The sequence below is a fragment of the Pleurodeles waltl genome, chromosome 5 (assembly GCF_031143425.1).
Source record: "Pleurodeles waltl isolate 20211129_DDA chromosome 5, aPleWal1.hap1.20221129, whole genome shotgun sequence".
NCBI lineage: Eukaryota > Metazoa > Chordata > Amphibia > Caudata > Salamandridae > Pleurodeles > Pleurodeles waltl.
This window is the reverse complement of record NC_090444.1, coordinates 269,322,032-269,337,183: the sequence shown is the minus strand read 5'-3', so window position 1 is coordinate 269,337,183 and position 15,152 is coordinate 269,322,032.

Sequence of the window (15,152 nt, the reverse complement as noted above, 5' to 3'; positions counted from 1 at the left end):
TTATATACCCAAAAATGCCTTTGAAGTGGGGGAGACTTCAAAGAGTGGTTTTGAAGTGCACTAGTTCTCTTTCAGTACAGGCCTGTCTGCCAGGGTCCTAGTAGGGGGTTTGGCAGTCCATTGTGTGAGGGCAGGACACTAGCCTTTGAAATGTAAGTGTCAGGCCCTCCACCCTTCCAGCCCAGGAAGACACATTCAGTATGCAGATGAGTGCAGGTGTGACTGAGTGTCCTGTGTTTGGGTTGTCTGGGTGAAATAGACAAGGAGCTGTCAAACAGCCAAGCCCAGACGTTGATTGGAAACTGGCTGTAAGGCACAGATGTTTTTTTAAGTGCAGAGAAATGCTCACTTTCTAAAAGTGGCATTTCTAAAATAGTAATATAAAATCTAACCTCACAAATAAGCAAGACTTTTTATTACCATTCTGGCCATACTAAACATGACCTTTTTACCCCTTTCTGATCAGAATCTACCACTCAAACAGTTTATGAGGATAGCCCTAATGTTAGCCTATGAAAGGAGCAGGCTCACAGTAGTGAAAAACGAATTTAGGAGTTTTCCACTTCCAGGACATATAAAACACACAGGTATATGTCCTGCCTTTTACCTACATAGCACTCTGCCCTATGGGTTTCCTAGAGCCTGCCTTAGGGGTGACTTATATGTAGAAAAAGGGGAGTTTGAGGCTTGTCAAGTACTTTTAAATGTCAAGTCGAAGTGACAGTGAACTGCCCACACATGCCTTGCAATTGCAGGCCTGAGACATGATTAAGGGACTACTTATGTGGGTGGCACAATCAGTGCTGCAGGCCCACTAGAATCATTTAATTTACAGGCCCTGGGCACATGTAGTACATTTTACTAGGGACTTACAAGTAAATTACATAAGACAATTGGGTATGAACCAATGTTACCATGTTTAAGGGAGAGAGCATATGCACTTTAGCACTGGTTAGCAGTGGTAAAGCGCGCAGAGTGCTAAAACCAGCAAAAACTGTGTCCGAAAAGTGGAGGGAGGCAGGCAAAAAGTTGGGGGATGACCACCCTACGGCTGCCAGGTCCAACAGTAAATAGCTAGAGTAGCACCCTTGCTATTGAGCGCTTGTACCACCCGTCACAAGTTTAGCAGTCTTCCTGAGAAGTGCTGGTGCTGTCCAACGGCAGAAACAAAAGACCTGCTGAAAAGTTCAGCTGCTGTGAATTACCTATTAGATCTACCCTCTAACCACGCCCTAGCTGACTCACCCTCGTTTCCCTCAACGGTAAATTCCCAGATTAGCTTTTAATTTCCAGATATAGCCTTGACCTTCGGACGAGGGGGATAATGGGGACAGAGTCACAGCACGTCCAACTCTTTGCTATATATGGTGCAGCCCCCTCTCTCTCTGGAAAGTATTTCTTTCACACAATGGCACAATAACATTAGGAATATTTTATAAAAGGTGGCAGGAACCTGTTTGTGACACGTCAAATTAAGGGGAGCTTTAACCAGAGCACACAATGACGAGACTGACGTTGTACCCGTGATTTTAAAAACACTGCAAGCAAAATGGATGTGATGCCTGCTCATGATTCAGAGAGGTTAAACGTGCAGAACAAGGAAGTGGTTAAGCTTGACATGGAGTGTTTGCAGTCACAAAAAGGGATTGTACTTGTCAGCTCCGATTGCAAACGAGAAGGAGAAAGAGAGGGAACATGCCTCGTGTCTAGAATGTCTCTTAAATGGCTTGTACTTGTCATCTCACCCCTTTATTAGGTAGTAACATAATCCCGGCGTCCTCAGACTCTGCCCTTGGGGGAATTCATTCAGCCACTTGGAGAACAGTTTGTGTGATTAGTTTGGTAATTAGTGTCGCCCCACAATGGTGATCTCGGCCTCGTGTTCTTTTAAACAATCTCTTCCCCCGAGGTCACTCTCCAGGTGTCCAGGGTCTGTCCTAACTCTGAATTACTCAAGTCACTGGTGCACAGGTGCTGATGACAAGCACTGAAGTCTCCGACGAATAGTTTTGTAATGAAGTGGAGGTTAAAGCTGAAAATCCTTCAATTAGCTCACTTTAATGAACTCCCGAAATGGACGTCTGTAGGAAGCACATTTTATATAGTATCTTGTTTGCCCCAAATCATTGCAAATTAACATTTGTTACCGGATTCATAAAGCTGGTTGATACAGTATCCCTTTTGTCTGAACTAAGAGGAAACCATGCCAAAGAATGCAGCACTCTTAGTCTGAGTAATTAATTCATTAAGGCATTTCCCAGTTATCAAATAAAAGCACACAAATAAATGGAAATAAGCATTTAACTCAAATGAAGTAAAACGTGTATACACAAGAAGAATCATAGCAGTTAAACAATCACAGACAGAGAAGTGCCATGCATCAACAGTGAATATATATATATATATATATATGTGTATAATATGTACATATGCTAAATAATCAAAAGTTAAAATGCATTACCATGAGGGGTAAAAACAGCACCACAGCCGGGGAACCCTCTGACGGTCAAGGCAGGAGTCCACACATGGGATAAAAATTCTCCCAGGCAGCACATCCGCTCCACAGGTGAGTTCCTGTCTTAGCACCAAATCACCCCACCCTTTATACCTTAAACAAGCTAGGAGGGCATTCTAGAATGCCCTACCCTCTGTTACAAAATCAAACGCTGGCTGTACTTGGTCTGTGTCGAAAACACGCAAAAGAACTGGCCAGGCACCAGTGCGCATTCCAGAGACAGAGCTGTACCTTTCTCTGATGAAAACATTCCCAGCCTGGTACACTCTTATCTTATCCGCATCCTCTGTAATATGTTCCAACACAGTATGACCCTGTTCTGGTGAGAAAGAACACATTCTATGTGAAAAACAAGCTCTGTGTGGAAAAACCCACCGCCACCGCTGTGACGGCAACTGAAGCTGAGCATAAAATGGAGTCAATGGTCAAAATGGAATCGGTGGTTAAATTCACATAACATTACAGATATCTATTAAAATATTGGCTTGATTACCATTTCAAAGCCCTGAAAGCAATGCTTAAGTTGTAAAATAGTAAGAGCCCAAATGTTGCACCATCTTACACTCCCTGTCAAAGTTGGTTGAAGAAAATAAGCACTATTCCCCTAAATAAATGCCACTGGTCCCCACCTGCAACAACCAGCTCAAATTGAGTCCTACCTAAAGGTGTAGTGCAAAGTTGCATGGTGTCACTGTAGTTTCCATTCAACCTCATGCAACCTTTACTAAATACAGGTCATCTGGTGCTCTTAGAATCTCAGTTTGCACTCATTTACAGACAGCTGATGCACTAACTAACATCACTTGCAAACACCACAGCTCTGAAAGATGGTGTGGCAACACACCAGTGAGGCATTGTCCTAAACACCTTCTGAAGCAATAATCAGGTTCAGGATGGAGATGGGTGCTCAATTTTCAAAGATCCTACTTTTTATTTTGCAAGCACCACACTAGCTTACACTTGCTAAAAAAATCTATTTGTGTCAAAGCTAAATCTACACACAAATAGCTTTGTGTGTCTGGCTCCAAAGTCTTATGTCTTCGCTCCTCCACTGTAGATTTAGTAATGGATTTTCCCATCTTATGTTTTGGAAAGAGGCGAATGAGCTAACTCTTTTGGTCTGTCTGTTTTTTGTGTTCATCATCATTTACCTTTGCAAAATGTTTGTGATTACTCATTAGGCTACTGTAAGATCAGTCAGCCTTAGGGTGGTCTTTCCCCAAATGTTTTTCTTTACTCCTCCTTATTTTTCTGATCTTGTTTTGTTGGCCTTAGGACTCGGTGCACTTTACCACTGGTAAGCACTGCTAAAATGCATGTGCTTCCTCCTTAATACATGGTAACATTGGCTTATTCCCAATTGACATATTTAATTCACTTATAGGGCCCTGGTAAAGTGGTACTATATGTACCCAAAGCCTATAAATTAAATGCTACCAGTGGGTCTCCAATAGTGATTGTGCCACCCCCTTAAGGAGCCCTTTAAATGTCCCAGGCCTGCAACTGCAGCCTGTGCATGCAGTTTTGAACTGCCTTTTCAACCTGCAAAATAATCCTCTTGCCAGGCCCAAACGTTCTTTCTTAATACATATAAGTCACTGCTAAGGGAGGCCCTAGACAGCCCAGAGGGCAGGGTCCAGTGTATTTAAAACATAGGACACGTACTTTTAAGTTTTACATGCCCTGATAGCGGAAAAACTCTTTAAATTGTTTTTCTGTATTGCAAGGCCTACCTCACCCGTAGGATAACATTGGAGTTAACTTACTACACTCAGTAAGCTGTAACTTCCAAATGGGAACATGCAAACAATTCATGTTTGGTGTCTTTGTAATTTTAATGAAAAATCCACTTCCATGGTGAAGTTGGATTTTTATCACAATTCTTAAAATGCCACTTTTAGAAATCTGTCATTTCCCTGCCTTAGCCATTTGGTGCCTACAGCTTGTCTCTCTGTCACATGAATTGGGTGTAGTTGGTAATTGAACTTTGTGTATTCCTCTTAGACAGCCACACACAATAGAGAGGTAAGATGTGCCTGAATGGACCATCACGGGCAGGGTGGGAGGGTGTAGTTAGGCACAGCCCCACAGACATCCAAATAGGCTGTGTCCTGCCCTCACACAAAGGATTGTATACCCCCTATAGTTGGTCAGCAGCCAATGCAGGGGAGGCTGGAAACCTGTGCACTTCAAACGGAAAACTCTTGAAGCTTCTCCCACTTCAAACCAGGCACCAGGTATAAATATTGGACCTCAGACAACAACTAGTCAGTACACTTTTGGGCCTGTGGAAAATTCTGCGAGGAAGGATTGCTGTACTGCTGAAAAGACTGAACCGCTGCTGGACTGCTGTCCTGAATGGCTATTGCCTGTTGTGTTGTGTGATTGCTTCACGATCGGGCTGCAGAAATGCTCAGAGGGACATCAAAGGAAAGGCAAGCATTTCTCTTCTGATCGCGCTGTTGGGGTGGCCTCTGATGAGGTCAGCGCTATCATCAGACGTCACCGGGGTCAGGGGTGGAAGGGGAAGCGATGCCCCTTTCCTCCCTCCCCATGGGAAGAGGGTGGGAGGCTCATGGGGGAGCACATGAGCCAGGTCCAGGACGTAACGTTTACATCGTTGGCACCTCAGCGCTGCAGCCAAGGATGTAACCATTACGTCTGTGGCGGGGAAGGGGTTAACAAATGTGTTAAATGTTCCTAGTAGTGATACTAATCACTTTTGCAGCTTTTCCTGTGTACCGTACTGCAAACAATCCCACAGTGCCCTTCTCTACATCAAACCAAAATGGCAGAGCCTTTCTTCCCCTGTGCAGACACCCGTGTGACCACCTTAGAGGTGTGGCCAGGAAAATTAGCAACTCTTCCTCTGTTGTTACTCAGAACCAGTTCTGGAGGCAGCTCTTCTTCCACTGGGATTGCTGTCTGGCAAACTAGAGGGACAAATGAGGGGCAGGCCGAAGTGTAAGTTACATCCACCTGTGACAGGGTAGGCATCGGTAGGCCTCTTTGAAGTTCGTTAAGTTCTTGGGCACAGCCCAGATGGTCATCCTGGCAGACGACCAGAACACCTCCCATACCCAAAGCCTTTGGGCCTGATTTAGAGTTTGGTGGATGGGTTACTCCGTCACAAATGTGACGGATATCTTGTCTGCCGTATCACGATGTCCATAGGATATAATGGAATTGTAAAACCGCTTATGGGATATCTGTCACGTTTGTGACAGAGTAAACCCATCCGCAAAACTCTAAATCCTGCCCTAAGTCTGAACTCTGTGAGCAAGTTCACACCTCAGCTGCCAGGTGAAAGTGGGCTCAGGTAAATAGCATCCAGAGGTTTTAGGAAGGGAAAAGATAACTTTCTAATGGTACCTTTTCCAAAATATTCATTACTAATCTGACCTCACCAGTAAATTGGGCTTGGAAGGTTTACAAAAGTGCAAGAATGAAATTTGTAGCTGCTTCCTAGATGACAATACGAATATTAAGTTTAGTACTATATCCCAGTGCTTTTCAATAGGACATCCACCCTGCTACAGTGAAAATTGCGTATAGGGCCTTTTCACTGTAAGGAGATGTTTAACATTAAACTTGTTCATGTTCTATTTTTCTATACTATGCATGCTGCCTTATGGGATTTAAAGCCTACTTAGGGGTGACTTAATAATATGTAAGAGCAAGATTTAGGTCTGTGTAAAAGGATTATTTTGACAGGTTGAATTTGCAGTTTAAAACAGTACAGCCAGGCCACACATGGCACATGTGCAGTCATGCTTACACTGTCACTTTAATGCATGGCACTGTGGGTCCTGCCATCCACTGGTGACATTTAATGTACAGGCCCTGGGTACATGTTTGTACCATATACCAGGTAATTGTAGGTAAGTTAGATATACAAAGTAGTGGTGTGCCAATTTCATTCTGTTGATAGGTGGGAGCAGAGGCACTTTACCACTGGCTAGCAGGTGTAAAGTACACAGAGTTCTACAGCCAGAAAAAAATCAGTCAAGGCAAAAATATGGGGGCGTACCAAGCAAATGATGGTTATCTACAACAACAGCATGCGATGGACATCTCACTTACCAATCCGACAGAGCTCAGGTAGGTGGATGAATGGCTTGAACAGCAGTAAGTCGCAGCGTGGCCAGCTGTTCTACACCAGCGGCTCTCAGTTTTGAAACCATCAAGCTAATTCAAGATGGAAACTCAACGCCATGAACCATCGTTCTTCCTTAGTTCATGCCATCACACCATCTTTGCCTTTTATTACTAACCAAGCAACACAACAGCAGTTATTCAATGATTCACTACTTTGGACTTGAATTTCTATGTCTGAGGGCTTCATCTTTTGCACTATTAAGCCTCTCTCCATGATTTACCCAACTCTGCCACAATGAAAGAGACAGAGTGGTTTGACTACTTAAGTTGGAACAGACTGAACTTAATTGGGCATTGAATTACTGAAGCCTAATCTTGGCACCACTTATTGTATTTCCTCCTGTACCTTTCTCCTGTGTGTTCGATTACTGGCTTAATTACATGGTTACATTTTAATTAAAACTGAAATTATTAATGTTTTAATTGTATTGTTTCTTGGGTAGTTGTTTGCATATGTCACACTCAAACATGTTATTTAAGCTATGCTTTCAGGAATCAGCCAAGATAACAGTGGTGAAACAAGTTTATCAGTGGGAGTCAGATTGTTTTGACTTTATAGGAACTCTGTCACACTTCATATCAAGACTGTAGCCTCTTTCTCCCATAACCTAACATTATGATTCCCTACAGTGGGATTTGTGAGAGGTGGAAATATCCAAGATATATGTTGTTAGTTGATGGAAGTGTTGTTACAAGGTTGGTGATTTCCTTGTTAGGTGATTTGCTATTTACTGGTCATCTGTACATGAGGTAGAAGGTGATTATGAAGAGATAGCTGTGGAGAAGTGGCAATATAGAAATTCAAGAGATGTGAGGTTTGAGACTGGAGTGCGTAGAGCAATAAGGAATTGTGAATGACTGTTACAACACCTTCAGGCTTCTACCTTTGATTAATATATTGTATGCTGTACTATATGCGGTGGCAGGGATATCCAGGCTGTGTGGAAAATAGAGTTAGGCCATATTTTTGTGATGAAAAGTGTATCTAGTGTTAAAGCGGTGATGGTGTCTTATATGTACACTGCATGCAACACTGTGCTAATATTTATGAGCATGTGGCGTACTGGTGGTGGCTAGGGTGACCACCCGTCCGTAAATTTCACGGACTGTCCGTAATTTCACCCTGCCGTCCGTTGTCCGTGATGAAAGCTTTAACGGACGGCATTTGTCCGTAATTTTAGCCTTTCACCTAAAGAGCAACGGAGGCAGGGCGAAATTACGGGCAGATCAGTTTCCCCAGCCGGACTGGAAGGCAGGGAGTCTCCTGTGCTCTGAGGGAGGGTCAGACAGATAAGAATCAGACCTTCTTGCCAGGGCGTCTCCTTCCCTAAAGACATGCAAATGTGCCCAACTGGTAAATCTGCAAATACAAAGGGGCATGAAAACCTGCACTGACTTTACTAAAAGGAGTCACTTGAGGTTGTCTGGTGGCAAAGATATTTCTTTTAGAGAGTTATTGTAATGGTGTTCCAAGGTAAGCTGTGGAGTGTGTGGTTTTAATGGAGTGTTATACATTTTTTTAGTACTAGGTATAAACTGTATATTATTCAAATCTGTATTTGAGAAGCACTTTTTTTTTATTTAACCAAAATGTATTTGCGCATTTTGTAGCAGCCTTTATTTTGATGTAATTGTATTTTTCACAGTTCTTTCAGGTACCTCAGTACCTTATAGTACTAACAAACATTGGCAAAGCCAATAGGTCTCATCTACGAAAGAGTTATTGGCTTTGCTAATGTGTTTCAGCCATTAGCCACGTTGTACACCAGAGTAGCTGCTGTTCAGCATGGCTTAAAGTTAGTGGCATAGTGGTGTGGAGTGGAGTTGACTGGCATAGGAGCAGTGGCGTGGAGCCCAGTGGTGCAAAGTACAGTGCAGTGGGGTACAGTGCAGTTGTTTAGAGTGCGTTAGCGTAGAGTGCAGTGGTTTAGAGTGTAGTGGCATGGAGTGGCATGGAACAGAGTAGAGTGGCATAGAGTCAGGAGGAGTAGAGGGGCATACAATGTAGTAACAGAGAGAGCAGTAGTGTAGAGTGGTGCAGTGGCATAGATTGCAGAGTAGACTCACGTTGCAGGGAGTGCAGTGGCGTAGTGTAGAGTGGTGCAGAGTAGAGCAAAGTGCTGTAGAGTGGAGTAATGCAGAGTATAGTGGCATAGAGTGCAGTGGCATAGAATGCAGTAGTACATAGTACATTGGTGTATAGTACAGTGGTGGAGAGTGCAACGCTGCAGAGTAGAGTCAGTGCAGTGATGTAGAGTGATGTAGAGTGGAGTAGAGTGTCACAGAGAGCAGTGGTGTAGAGTACAGTGGTACAGAGTAGAGGGCAGTAGCGTACAGTGCAGCTGTTTAGAGTGCAATGGCGCAGAGTGCAGTGGCATAGAGTGGCATGGGGTAGAGTTACGTAGAGTGCAGTGGAGTAGTGTGGCATACAATAGAGTAGCAGAGAGTGCAGTAACGCAGAGTGGTGCAGTGTCATGGAGTGCAGAGTAGACTCATGTGGCATAGAGTGCAGTGGTGTAGAGTGGTGCAGAGTGGAGTATTGTAGAGTGGTGTAGAGTAGAGTATAGTGACTAGAGTGCAGTGGCATAGAGTAGAGTGGTGTAGAGTGCAGAGTTGCAGAGTAGAGTGTCAGTGCAGTGGTGTGGAGTGGTACAGAGAACAGTGGCATAGAGTACAGTGGTGCAGAGTAAAGGGCAGTGGCATACAGTGCAATTGTTTAGAGTGCACTGGTGTAGAGTGCAGTTGCATAGAGTGGCATTGGGCAGAGTAGAGTGGCATAGAATGCAGTGGAATAGACTATAATGGTGCAGAGTGCAGTAGTACAGAGCAGAGTGGTGTAGAGCATAGTGGGGACCAGTGCAGTGTTGCAGAGTGTCAGCTTGCAGTGGTGTAGAGTGCATTGAACTAGTGTGCAGTGGTCAGAGTGGTATAAAGTACAGTGGCGTAGAATAGATTGTTTCAGAGTAGAGTGCAGTGGCATAGAGTAGAGAGGTGTAGGGTAGAGTGCAGTGGCATAGAATGTAGTGGCACAGAGTGCAGTGGCATAACGTAGATTATTTCACAGTAGAGTGAGGTGGCTTAGAGTGGAGAGGTGCAGGGTAGAGTGGAGTTGCATAAAGTGGCATAGAGTGTGATGGCATAGAGTAAAGTAGTGTAGAGTCCCGTGGCATAGAGTGCAGAGGTGCAGAGTAGATTAGAGTGATGTACAGTGTATTGATGTAGAGTGCAGGGGCATAGAGTTGAGTGTTACAAAGTAAAGTGCATTAGCATAGAGTGTATTAGCTTAGAGTGCAGTGGCGTACAGTGCAGTGTTGCAGAGTGGCAGAGAGTGGAGTTGTGCGGATTAGATTGGTGTTGCCTAGACTGGAGTGGTATGGCGTGCAGACGAGCAGAGCGCAGTGGTGTAGAGAGGCGTAACGTGCAGTGGCATAGAGTAGAGTGGTACAGAGTAGAGTAGAGAGTCATAGTGTGAAGTAGCATTGAGTGCAGTGGCATAATGTGGAGTGGTTCCGAATGGAGAAGAGTGCAATGGCATGGAGTGGAGTAAAGTAGATACAGAGTAGGGTGCAGTGGCGTGTAGTGGTGCAGAGCAGAGTGGAGTGCAGTATGGATGGTATGCTAACACACTGCCATTACAGACAACACATTTTTTATTGAAATGACCATTATATTTGCACAGATATACAGTTTTTCAAATCAAACTCTACTATGCACAGACGATGATGTGTGGAAATTGCATCACCTAATGCAATGATTTGTTTTAATCATGTAAAGGTATTTGTTTCCAGCACAGTTCAGAATTAACAAAAATGTGCTTGATTTGTACTTCTAATTCTGATATATTCTGAAGTTTATTTAAATGTTGTCATGTAATAGAAAAAACTCTTTCCTAACCCCAGTATCCAGCAAGATTGTTGCATAAATCCTGTCACTTTGAAGTCAGAGAAAGGAAAGTAAACACTAAGTTCCCACGAAGACAGAGCCTAACATTTGACTTTGTTCTCTGAATGCACAGCAAATATGATAAGATAAGAACAAGATTTACAGGCCTGTTTACAGAAAGAGAGCACTCGGCAGGATACTGTAAATAAGGTTTTGGCATGGGAAAGGACGAATTCAAGCTGCATAGCCTTAAACAAATAAAGACAGCAAATTGAATGCAACAAATTGTGAGTTACAAACCAGAAGGCCAATGGCAAGCAACGGGCAGAATGCATTCACAAGGAAGCACTATGAATTTACTTAAAGTGACAGCTGTGGGATACTTTGTGGGGAAAGTCCAGTATTTTGGTCCATATCTTGCAGTGGTTTGGCCACATCAATCACCCAGGTAGTATGACGAGAAGACCTGGAGTGGTTTCCATGTTGCAGGATAGGTCTGTACACCCATTCTATCAGTTTGCCACTATTTCCTATGGTACAGAGCTTCTGGCACACCTCTTGCAGGGTTAGTGGTAGGTGGCAGACATGAAATAGGGCATTTATTGATTATTTAAGGTGGTTGTAAGTAAGGAGTTGACCGGGGTTAAGATGGTAGTCTGCCACAAGGGTTTGGAAATTTAGGGGCATATTTATACTCTGTTTGCGCCGGAATTGCGTTGTTTTTTTTTACGCAAATCCGATGCAAAACTAACTCCATATTTATACTTTGGCGTTAGACCCGTCTAGCGCCAAAGATCTTGGAGTTTGCGTCATATTTTAGCGTGGACACCTACCTTGCGTTAATGATATGCAAGGTAGGCGTTCCCGTCTAAAAAATGACTCCGAGGCATGTGCGCCGTATTTACACTCCCGGGCAAAAATGACGCCCGGGAGTGGGCGGGTCAAAAAAATGACATCCAGCCGTTTTAGCGTAATTTTTTAACACCTGGTCAGGGCAGGCGTTAAGGGACCTGTGGGCTCGGAAGGAGCCCAGAAGTGCCCTCCCATGCCCCCAGGGACACCCCCTGCCACCCTTGCCCACACCAGGAGGACACCCAAGGATGGAGGGACCCATCCCAGGGAACTTAAGGTAAGTTCAGGTAAGTATTTTTCTTTTTTTTTTTGGGTGGCATAGGGGGGCCTGATTTGTGCCCCCCTACATGCCACTATGCCCAATGACCATGCCCAGGGGACATAAGTCCCCTGGGCATGGTCATTGGGCAAGGGGGCATGAATCCTGTCTTTGCTAAGACAGGAGTCATTTAAATGGGGGTTGGGAGTCAAAAAAAATGTCGCAAATCGGGTTGAGGCGAAAATTTAGCCTCAGCCTGACTTGCCCCATTTTTTGACGCCCAAGCTCCATTTTCCCCTACGCCGGCGCTGCCTGGTGTAAGTCATTTTTTTTTACGCACACCAGGCAGCTCCGCCGGCTAACGTCATTCCATAAATAAGGCGCCCGCATGGTGCTTTGGAATGGCGTTAAATTTTTTGACGCATAACTGCGTTGGCGCAGTTGTGCGCCAAAAAGTATAAATACGGCCCTTAGTAGCTCACTGTTCAGAAACAAAGTCCCCAATTTTAAGACACCTGCAACATGCCACTGATGGAGTTGCTCTGAGCACAGCCATCCTGTGCGAGTGGGAAGGCTTAGCAAAGGTAGTGCAGGAGCATAGGGTTTCTTCGTGTCAGTGAGTTTACAGGTTCTGGCAAAGCAAGAGAAAGCCGTGCATGATAACCCCAGATGGTGATCCGTAGAGTGGTCAGTAGGAAACAATGAGCAGTGCATTAAGCCTTTCTTAAAAGTCTTTACTGGTAAACCCCATCTCATGCAGGGAGGTGGGCAGAAAGCCAGTGAGCCACCCATTGGACCTGTGCAGCTGAATAATAGCATTCTAAGCCTAGAAGACCTAATCCACCCGCAGTCACAGTTAGCTTTAGAGTGGAAAGAGCTCCCGATGGCACCGCAGTGACCAAATCAGATGTGTGGCCTGTCTGAAGAAGGAATGAAGGACGAGTAGGGGAAGGCTTGCAAAATAATACTATCATTGGGGTAGCACCCCATCTTCACTAGTGCCACGTGGCCTCTACAGAAAGCAGAAGAGAAGAGCAAAAAGCAAACTGGGCTTGGAGGGACCGTTCGCTCTGCCGAGATTTTCATCCTGGAAATCAGTGTAAGAATGGTAGATTTTAATCACTAGGTATCAAAAGGTAACTGGTTCCCAGTTCAATCTGAGATCTAATTGTATATAAAGGCGAAAACAGTGCCATATGTTAAAGAAACACTAATTACATTTTAAAATTTGCAAATTTTGTTTGTGCAATTTACATCCCAAATATTTTGAAGATTCCATGTGTACTTGACACTTAGGGATAACCCAGATCTGTAGTTTGGCTTTTGCTCAATTTCAAAACCATATAAAGACATGGACAAAGCGGGCAATTGCCTTGCACAACCTTGCAAGGGGTCTGGCCCCTGCTCACCCTTCAAAAGCACTAACATCAGACCATTGCACCAGAAGAGTTTGCCAAGGTGGACGGGTGTTGCTTGTTCAACCACTTGACAGTGCCCCTTCTCTTTCGCTCCTGTGTGCAGAGACAACTCCCCAGGTACCCAATACCTTCGAATAGTCTTGTGGACCCATCTTGTCTGATTTTAGGAATTATTCCACCTTGTTCTTCTCTTCTTTATTCATCCAGTTTTTAGCAACAACCCTTTGAATTATTTGCCTTGGATCTCCCATTTGCTCTTGATTTCATCCTCCTCTTTTATTATCTTTGATTGGTAGACTGGGCTCCCATTTCTGAGATAAATGTAGAGTCCCAGACATACATTCTAGTGCTGTGAGACTACAGACAAGTTGTGGGTACCTCACAATCTGGCATTAGGCGTGAGACTGTCGCCCACACTATCTACCCTGCCTCTTTAAAAAAAAAATATGTTGAAAGTCCATGGGCGGTTGGGGTAAGCCAGATGTTTTTGTTCAATTTGTTTAAACTAGCATAAGGTTAATTACCTTAATGTTTCCCAAACTGTTTGCCAGGGGTTTTAAAATGTTCAGAAACATAATAAAAATAAATTGCTGTTACTTTCTCTTCAGAAAGATCGGGTAGATTTGGGTAGGGGTGATGGCCTTGCTGCAGTACTGAAGGGCATTAATTTACTACTGAACCTGAATGTAGCATACCAGGAGGCAATCACAAAAAGACCACAGTGAATAAATAGTGCTATGTTAAAAAAGAGTAAATAAAGGCACTGATAACACAGTGAGGCATGGCCTCTCTTGCGTGTGTCTGTAAAACTGATGTTTGCTCTTGAATTTTTGTCCTGAATTTTGACCCTTTGTTCTGAATTTTTTTCCTGAATTTTGACCCTTTGTCCTGAATTTTTTACAGTCCTGTCCAGAATTTGCCTCAATGCCAGGTGGTCACCCTAGTGGTGGCAGGTGTGTAGTGATGAGCAGGTGGTGCTTTAGAGTGGTGATGGTGTCTGATATGTAAGTTGCATGAATCACCATGCAAGCGTTAATGAGAGTGAGGAGTAATGTTTTTTTCTGGTGGTGGCAGGTGAGTGATGATGAACAGGTGATGCAGATGAGGTGATTTATTTTGGATGGGGAAGTTCTTTTGCATGTCTGAATGTCATATTGTGCTAGTTGGAATTTGCGTCAGGTACATAATGATAGCCACTACTCCTTATGTTGTACATTATTTGTTTTAGTCTGTTTGCCCTGAAGAAAAAAGGCCAGTAGCAGAAAAGTCGAGTATTTATGACTAACTAATATGAAAATTATGATAGTTCAAATAACCAGGCTCTGCTTGTGTGTGGTTCATAAAATATAATATGGAAAAATAAACAAGTATTCCTTTAACTAAAATTGTGCTTCATATTACAGCTAGCACCGCATGTGTGTTCTTGTACAATTGATAACCTTACTTTAGTAATTTTCTTATTTTTGTTAGGAGCCATACTAACAAACACATTCAGTTTGCAGCTCATGATAGTACAGCTTTATTTTCTTTACGAAAAAATATGATTGAAATTTCAAATATTTTATTGTCATTTATAATATTACTATGTTAATTTGTTTAGGTGTAAAGAAATAATTCACCTGCTGAGAGTACATCCACTTAATGAGATGTATAATTTGTTTAACACTGCTTAAAATAATCTCTTTACAATGTACTTCACTTTTAATTAAAGTCTGAGTGAGCTCTCTCAGCCAAAATAAGGGACTTTTTCAGAGGCAAACAGAGGCCGTATCTTGAAGAGTGATATTGACAAAAGCAGGCTTTGTTGCAGAATGTCGATGAATCCAATATTCAACGTGAAGAAAATAAACACGAACCATGTTTTGGGATGACAATCGTGGCAGAAAATTCATTAAATGACATGTTTCTAGCAATTTATGTATTTCAATCTCAAAACCAAACATCCATTTTTCCATCATCAGTCCATTGATTGCCTCCACCTTTTTACATTTTTTATAAGTAGTTGAGGTACATTTGTCTGAATAAGTTTTGTCAAACTTTTTAATACAATTTTGTGAATTGCTGTAGT